Genomic DNA, 9063 nt, shown 5'->3' on the forward strand with positions numbered 1-9063 from the left:
TAAAAAGAAAAGAATTGATTTGATTCCAAAGCTGGTATTAACATATTTTAATGCAGAGGAAAGATAAGGAGCAAGATGAATCTTAAGGTTATAAGAGGCCCATCAAATTGACCTACATGAGCTCACAGAAGTTACACGTTTCCTAAGGCCAAGGAACTGTTTCATGACCTTGAAGGGTATATTAGTATTTCTACTTAAGTCATTACATTTTCAAACATTGGAACTGCTCAGATTTGGTTCACTGCACAAACCTATCACTTAGAATGTTAAAGAGCATGACTTTGGTCTCCTGGAGACAGCTCTTCTGTGATTGAGCTCTCGTTTGCACGGCCTGTCTACCTTCCCTGTTAATTTTTTTTTCTTTTTTTTTTTTTTTGTTTCTTTGTTTTTTCCCCTTGTCAGCCTACATTGTGAATGCAACTGATAGAACAAACACCAACACCTAACACTGGAAATTCTCTCCTCTGGACTCATTTGAAACACATGCTGAGGTTCTCAATCGGCAAGTTTTATAAAATGTCAGAACGTTTTAGAGTTGGGAGTGATTGTTGGACTCATTAAAATCACACAGGGAGCTTAAGAAAATACTAATGCCTCAGCCCCACCTTCAGAAATTCTGAATTAACTTGTCTGGGGAAGGCTGCAGGCCCCTATGTTTTTAAAACGTTTTCCAAGCAATTTGAATGTCCAGCCAATTGGAGAACCACTGGGCTAGTCCCATTCGATCAGATAAAAACAGAAATTCATATAGGATTGGACATAGCAAAGGGCACAAAACTAGACATCAGAATAGCTGAGACTAAACACTGACGACGCCGGCCCTCCCAGCCCCGCAGACGCCCGCGCCGCCTCCCTCCGCCGAGGGGACCCGGGGTGGCAGCCGCCACAACCCCCGTCCTTCCCGCGCCCCGCGCCCTGCCGCCGCCGCCGCCGCCGCCGCCCCCACTCACCTCAGGGGCGCAAACGGCACAGCCGGCCGTCGGCCTCGTTCCCGCCGAAGCGTCTCGGTGCGGTACTCCCTGCGCGGGCTGGTTCTTCCCTGGCGGTCGCAGGGGGTTCAGGGGTGGGGGGGCGGGGAACGGCCGTCACACGAGCAACGAACCGAAGCGCCGCCTGGTGGCATTTTCCACACGCCGGCGCTACCGCAGCCGCCTTGGGTCCGCACAGCCCCCTGCCGGCCTCAGCTCTTGCTGTCTCGCCTAGCCGACAAGCCTCTGCGGACAGGGGAGGGGGCCGCGGCGCGAGTCGGAGGCCGGGCGGGGGTGTGCGCAGACTCTGTCCTCTGGGGACTGCGCGCATGCGCACCAGCGGGGCGGGTCCCGCGGCCGCTCCGTGGGGGCGGGACACGCAGCCGCTGCGAGGGGACCGGCCCCGCCCAGGGGCCCTGGTCCGGCTCAGCCAATCACGAGCGCCGGTTACCTCTTGGCGCGGGCCATTTGAATGGTTCGCGGCAGCCTGAGGTGAGGGCAGATGAGCAGGCCGCTTCCCTTTAGGGAGCTTCTCTGACATCAGGAGGGGAACCCGCCCCTTATCCTTTCGCCGGAGCCCCACCCTCCCCAGGACGCGGGACTGGCAAAAAAAAAAAAAAAAAAAAAAAGCTGGGAAAGTAAAACAACACTGACTTCAGGATAACAGTTATGTCTTTGGATGGAAAGAAGGGAATGGGATAAAGGAAAGTTGAAAAAGAAACTTCAAGCATTTGTATATGATTTGATTTCTTAGAAGAAAGATTTTTAAATGCTAACATTTTGCCACAATGTTTCAATGTTTTAAAGAAATAAAATGTTAATATGTAATTATATTACATAAAAACCCAAAATACAGTCATGCATATGCATACAGATATGCATATTTTATATGTAAACATAAAAAACATGATTCAATGAATAAAATGATAGAGATTTTCTTTATCATTGAGCTTTATTCTTTTCCTGAACTTACGGTTATTTCCGGTACTTCAGGACTCCAGAGCTTGCCAGGAGACGCACATGTCCAAGAAGGCCAGTCCCCAGCAGGGAAGCAGGATGGAGCCCCAGGTGCAGGTAGGTCACGGCAGGATGGGGGCACTGGGGATGGTCGAAGGCAGGCAGGGAGGCTCGGGGTCAGGCAACGGGGAGGGAAGCACCGGGGTGTATGTGAGGCATAGGTAGGCCAAGGCAGGATGGACTGAGGGGCGCTGTGTGGGACCCAAGTAGGAAGGGAGGGGAGGGGTGCTTCAGGAGCCAGGGTCGGGCTATCCCCTCCCCCCACCTCCTGCCACCTCCCAAAGCAGCAGCTGAGTCCCTCCTGAGCTCTCTGTCGGACAGGCCCAGATTTGGCATCTGCGTCCTTGCCCCAACTTGCTACACGGCTCCCCTCATCTGGAGCCCCCGGCCCGCTTATCTTTCCCACCACAGACAGAATGCATCTTTGGACATTTGGCTGGCTCTGGGATGAAATGTTTCCAGGGCACTTCATTGGCACTCTTAACTCGTGTCATAACACACTGAATTGTTTTATAAGTACGTTTAGAAATAGCTTATTCACAAGAATATCGAACTTCCTCATTCTTGGTCAACATTGACAGATTGTCATTTATCTTAGCATGTTAAACATACTTCAATTAAGTATTTTTCCCCCTTTGTCTGTGATCGTCAACAGATAAAACTGGTCTGCTATTCGCTTAGAGTCCATCTCTGCCTTTGCTCTTTCATTTTTCCTGAACTTCCCGTGTGGGATAATTTCTCATATTGCTTTCCCTGATCCTAACTTACTTATTATAATTAAGCGGGGTGTAGGAATAGGAATAAGGTATAGTTATGAATGTACAATAACATATATTCCAGTATTCTAAATTGATTTAAATGTACTTAAAAATTATAGTTGAAGATAGAGTGCCTCATTTGGAAGGGAAGGGGGTCTACAGAATATTTGCTTTTATAAAGGGGGTATTGGGTCTGAAATGATAGCTATGGCCATAAGTTAGCAACGTTTGCTAGGAACTGGGTTGATGTTAACTCTGCTAGTTCTGATCCATAGATCATAATCCTTTGCAGATCTATGGTCTATTGTAGACTTTGTGTGTTACGTGCAGCATTTATCACATTTTATGTACCGCATCATATATATGATATTCAGTAGCTTACCCTTCTAAATGAAAAGATAAAAGGACTATAGATGAGTAGATTCTTAGTGAGTTGTTCCCCGCCCTCTCCCATTCCCACTTATTTGGTTAGAGATAGCCAATACAGACGATTCTTTAAACATGTGGATGAGGATAGAAACTCAATCCTTAACCATTACACATTTTCAGGACTGGCTTTAAATTAAATTTTAGGCTATCATTAGCAATGTACCGCTATTCTCAGGTTTCTTTTATACTCTCTTGTTTCGATGACCTTTTCGTACTTCGGTCTTTGCTTAATTTCATGCAGAGGTAGAAAATATGGTAATTTTTAACAACCCCTTGGTAATTCTGCAAATACAAAGGAAGTTTTTAAAAGGCAGATTTAAAAAGAAAAGAATTGATTTGATTCCAAAGCTGGTATTAACATATTTTAATGCAGAGGAAAGATAAGGAGCAAGATGAATCTTAAGGTTATAAGAGGCCCATCAAATTGACCTACATGAGCTCACAGAAGTTACACGTTTCCTAGGGCCAAGGAACTGTTTCATGACCTTGAAGGGTATATTAGTATTTCTATTCAAGTCATTACATTTTCAAACATTGGAACTGCTCAGATTTGGTTCACTGCACAAACCAATCACTTAGAATGTGAAAGAGCATGACTTTGGTCTCCTGGAGACAGCTCTTCTGTGATTGAGCTCTCGTTTGCACGGCCTCTCTACCTTCCTTGTTAAATTTTTTTCTTGTTTTTTTTTTTTTTTTCCCTTGTCAGCCTACATTGTGAATGCAACTGATAGAACAAACACCAACACCTGACACTGGAAATTCTCTCCTCTGGACTCATTTGAAACACATGCTGAGGTTCTCACTCGGCAAGTTTTATAAAATGTCACAACGTTTTAGAGTTGGGAGTGATTGTTGGACTCATTATAATCACACAGGGAGCTTAAGAAAATACTAATGCCTCAGCCCCACCTTCAGAAATTCTGAATTAACTTGTCTGGGGAAGACTGCAGGCCCCTATGTTTTTAAAAAGTTTTCCAAGCAATTTGAATGTCCAGCCAATTGGAGAACCACTGGGCTATTCCCATTCGATCAGATAAAAACAGAAATTCATATAGGATTGGACATAGCAAAGGGCACAAAACTAGACATCAGAATAGCTGAGACTAAACACTTACGGCGCCGGCCCTCCCCGCCCCGCAGAGGCCCGCGCGGCCTCCCTCCGCCGCGGGGACCCGGGGTGGCAGCCGCCGCAACCCCCGTCCTTCCTGCGCCCCGCGCCTCGCCGCCGCCGCCGCCGCCGCCCCCACTCACCTCAGGGGCGCAACCGGCACAGCCGGCCGTCGGCCTCGTTCCCGCCGAGGCGTCTCGGTGCGGTACTCCCTGCGCGGGCCGGTTCTTCCCCGGCGGTCGCAGGGGGTTCAGGGGTGGGGGGGCGGGGACGGCCTTCACACGAGCAACGAACCGAAGCGCCGCCTGGTGGCGTTTTCCACACGCCGGCGCCACCGCAGTCGCCTTGGGTCCGCACGGCGCCCTGCCGGCCGCAGCTCTTGCTGTCTCGCCGAGCCGACAAGCCTCTGCGGACAGGGGAGGGGGCCGCGGCGCGAGTCGGAGGCCGGGCGGGGGTGTGCGCAGACTCTTTCCTCTGGGGACTGCGCGCATGCGCACCAGCGGGTCGGAAACCGTGGCCGCTGCGTGGGGGCGGGACACGCGGCCGCTGCGTGGGGGCCGGACCCGCCCAGGGGCGCTGGTCCAGCTCCGCCAAACGCGAGCGCCGGGTACCTCTTGGCGCGGGCCATTTGAATGATTCGCGGCCGCCTGTGGTGAGGGCAGTTGGGCAGGCCGCTGCCCTTTTGGGAGCTTCTCTGACATCAGGAGGGGAACCCGCCCCTCATCCTTTCGCCGGAGCCCCACCCTCCCCAGGCCGCGGGACTGGCAAAAAAAAAAAAAAAAAAAAAAGCTGGGAAAGTAAAACAACACTGACTTCAGGATAACAGTTATGTCTTTGGATGGAAAGAAGGGAATTGGATAAAGGAAAGGTGAAAAAGAAACTTCAAGCATTTGCATATGATTTGATTTCTTAGAAGAAAGATTTTTAAATGCTAACATTTTGCCACAATGCTTCAATGTTTTAAAGAAATAAAATATTCATATGTAATTTTATTACATAGAAACGCAAAATATAGTCATGCATATGCACACAGATATGCATATTTTATATGTAAACATAAAAAACACTATTCCATGAATAAAATGATAGAGATTTTCTTTATCATTGAGCTTTATTCTTTTCCTGAACGTACGGTTATTTCAGGTACTTCAGGGCTCCTGAGCTTGCCAGGAGACGCACATGTCCAAGAAGGCCAGTCCCCAGCAGGGAAGCAGGATGGAGCCCCAGGTGCAGGTAGGTCAGGGCACGATGGGGGTACTGGGGATGGTCGAATGCAGGCAGGTAGGCTCGGGGTCAGGCAACGGGGAGGGAAGCATCGGGGTGTATGTGGGGCACAGGTAGGCCAAGGCAGGATGGAGTGAGGGGCGCTGTGTGGGACCCAAATAGGAAGGGAGGGGAGGGGTGCTTCAGGAGCCAGGGTCGGGCTATCCCCTCCCCCCCACCTCCTGCCACCTCCCAAAGCAGCAGCTGAGTCCCTCCTGAGCTCCCTGTCGGACAGGCCCAGCTTTGGCATCTGCGTCCTTGCCCCACGTTGCTACACGGCTCCCCTCATCTGGAGCCCCCGGCCCACTTTTCTTTCCCACCACAGACTGAATGCATCTTTGGACATGTGGCTGGCTCTGGGATGAAATGTTTCCAGGGCACTTCATTGGCACTCTTAACTCTTGTCATGACACAATGAATTCTTTTATAAGTACGTTTAGAAATAGCTTATTCACAAGAATATCAAACTTCCTCATTCTTGGTCAATATTGACAGATTGTCATTTATCTTAGCATGTTATACATACTCCAGTTGAGTATTTTTCCCCCTTTGTCTGTGATCGTCTACAGATAAAACTGGTCTGCTATTAGCTTAGAGTCCATCTCTGCCTTTGCTCTTTCATTTTTCCTGAACTTCTCGTGTGGGATAATTTCTCATATTGCTTTCCCTGATCCTAACTTACTTATTATAATTAAGTGGGTTGTAGGAATAGGAATATAGTATAGTTATGAAGGTACAATAACATATATTCCATTATTCTAAATTGACTTAAATTAGGTTAAAAATTTTACTTGAAGATAGAGTGCCTCATTTAGAAGGGAAGGGGGTCTACAGAATATTTGCTTTTATAAAGGGGGTATTGGGTCTGAAATGATAGCTATGCCATAAGTTAGCAACGTTTGCTAGGAACTTGGTTGATGTTAACTCTGCTAGTTCTCATCCATAGATCATAGTTCTTTGCAGATCTATGGTCTATTGTAGACTTTGTGTGTTAGGTGCAGCATTTATCACATTTTATGTACCGCATCATATATATGATATTCAGTAGCTTACCCTTCTAAATGAAAAGATAAAAGGACTATAGATGAGTAGATCCTTAGTGAGTTGTTCCCCGCCCTCTCCCATTCCCACTAATTTGCTTAGAGATAGCCAATACAGACGATTCTTTAAACATGTGGATGAGGATAGAAACTCAATCCTTAACCATTACACATTTTCAGGACTGACTTTAAATTAAATTTTAGGCTATCATTAGCAATGTACCACTATTCTCACATTTCTTTTATAGTCTCTTGTTTTGATGACCTTTTCGTAATTCGGTCTTTGCTTAATTTCATCCAGAGCTAGAAAACATGGTAATTTTTAACAACTCCTTGGTAATTCTGCAAATAAAAAGGAAGTTTTAAAAAGGCAGATTTAAAAAGAAAAGAATTGATTTGATTCCAAAGCTGGTATTAACATATTTTAATGCAGAGGAAAGATAAGGAGCAAGATGAATCTTAAGGTTATAAGAGGCCCATCAAATTGACCTACATGAGCTCACAGAAGTTACACGTTTCCTAAGGCCAAGGAACTGTTTCATGACCTTGAAGGGTATATTAGTATTTCTACTTAAGTCATTACATTTTCAAACATTGGAACTGCTCAGATTTGGTTCACTGCACAAACCTATCACTTAGAATGTTAAAGAGCATGACTTTGGTCTCCTGGAGACAGCTCTTCTGTGATTGAGCTCTCGTTTGCACGGCCTGTCTACCTTCCCTGTTAATTTTTTTTTCTTTTTTTTTTTTTTTGTTTCTTTGTTTTTTCCCCTTGTCAGCCTACATTGTGAATGCAACTGATAGAACAAACACCAACACCTAACACTGGAAATTCTCTCCTCTGGACTCATTTGAAACACATGCTGAGGTTCTCAATCGGCAAGTTTTATAAAATGTCAGAACGTTTTAGAGTTGGGAGTGATTGTTGGACTCATTAAAATCACACAGGGAGCTTAAGAAAATACTAATGCCTCAGCCCCACCTTCAGAAATTCTGAATTAACTTGTCTGGGGAAGGCTGCAGGCCCCTATGTTTTTAAAACGTTTTCCAAGCAATTTGAATGTCCAGCCAATTGGAGAACCACTGGGCTAGTCCCATTCGATCAGATAAAAACAGAAATTCATATAGGATTGGACATAGCAAAGGGCACAAAACTAGACATCAGAATAGCTGAGACTAAACACTGACGACGCCGGCCCTCCCAGCCCCGCAGACGCCCGCGCCGCCTCCCTCCGCCGAGGGGACCCGGGGTGGCAGCCGCCACAACCCCCGTCCTTCCCGCGCCCCGCGCCCTGCCGCCGCCGCCGCCGCCGCCGCCCCCACTCACCTCAGGGGCGCAAACGGCACAGCCGGCCGTCGGCCTCGTTCCCGCCGAAGCGTCTCGGTGCGGTACTCCCTGCGCGGGCTGGTTCTTCCCTGGCGGTCGCAGGGGGTTCAGGGGTGGGGGGGCGGGGAACGGCCGTCACACGAGCAACGAACCGAAGCGCCGCCTGGTGGCATTTTCCACACGCCGGCGCTACCGCAGCCGCCTTGGGTCCGCACAGCCCCCTGCCGGCCTCAGCTCTTGCTGTCTCGCCTAGCCGACAAGCCTCTGCGGACAGGGGAGGGGGCCGCGGCGCGAGTCGGAGGCCGGGCGGGGGTGTGCGCAGACTCTGTCCTCTGGGGACTGCGCGCATGCGCACCAGCGGGGCGGGTCCCGCGGCCGCTCCGTGGGGGCGGGACACGCAGCCGCTGCGAGGGGACCGGCCCCGCCCAGGGGCCCTGGTCCGGCTCAGCCAATCACGAGCGCCGGTTACCTCTTGGCGCGGGCCATTTGAATGGTTCGCGGCAGCCTGAGGTGAGGGCAGATGAGCAGGCCGCTTCCCTTTAGGGAGCTTCTCTGACATCAGGAGGGGAACCCGCCCCTTATCCTTTCGCCGGAGCCCCACCCTCCCCAGGACGCGGGACTGGCAAAAAAAAAAAAAAAAAAAAAAAGCTGGGAAAGTAAAACAACACTGACTTCAGGATAACAGTTATGTCTTTGGATGGAAAGAAGGGAATGGGATAAAGGAAAGTTGAAAAAGAAACTTCAAGCATTTGTATATGATTTGATTTCTTAGAAGAAAGATTTTTAAATGCTAACATTTTGCCACAATGTTTCAATGTTTTAAAGAAATAAAATGTTAATATGTAATTATATTACATAAAAACCCAAAATACAGTCATGCATATGCATACAGATATGCATATTTTATATGTAAACATAAAAAACATGATTCAATGAATAAAATGATAGAGATTTTCTTTATCATTGAGCTTTATTCTTTTCCTGAACTTACGGTTATTTCCGGTACTTCAGGACTCCAGAGCTTGCCAGGAGACGCACATGTCCAAGAAGGCCAGTCCCCAGCAGGGAAGCAGGATGGAGCCCCAGGTGCAGGTAGGTCACGGCAGGATGGGGGCACTGGGGATGGTCGAAGGCAGGCAGGGAGGCTCGGGGT

The sequence above is a fragment of the Camelus bactrianus genome, unplaced genomic scaffold (genome assembly GCF_048773025.1).
Source record: "Camelus bactrianus isolate YW-2024 breed Bactrian camel unplaced genomic scaffold, ASM4877302v1 HiC_scaffold_21, whole genome shotgun sequence".
Lineage (NCBI taxonomy): Eukaryota > Metazoa > Chordata > Mammalia > Artiodactyla > Camelidae > Camelus > Camelus bactrianus.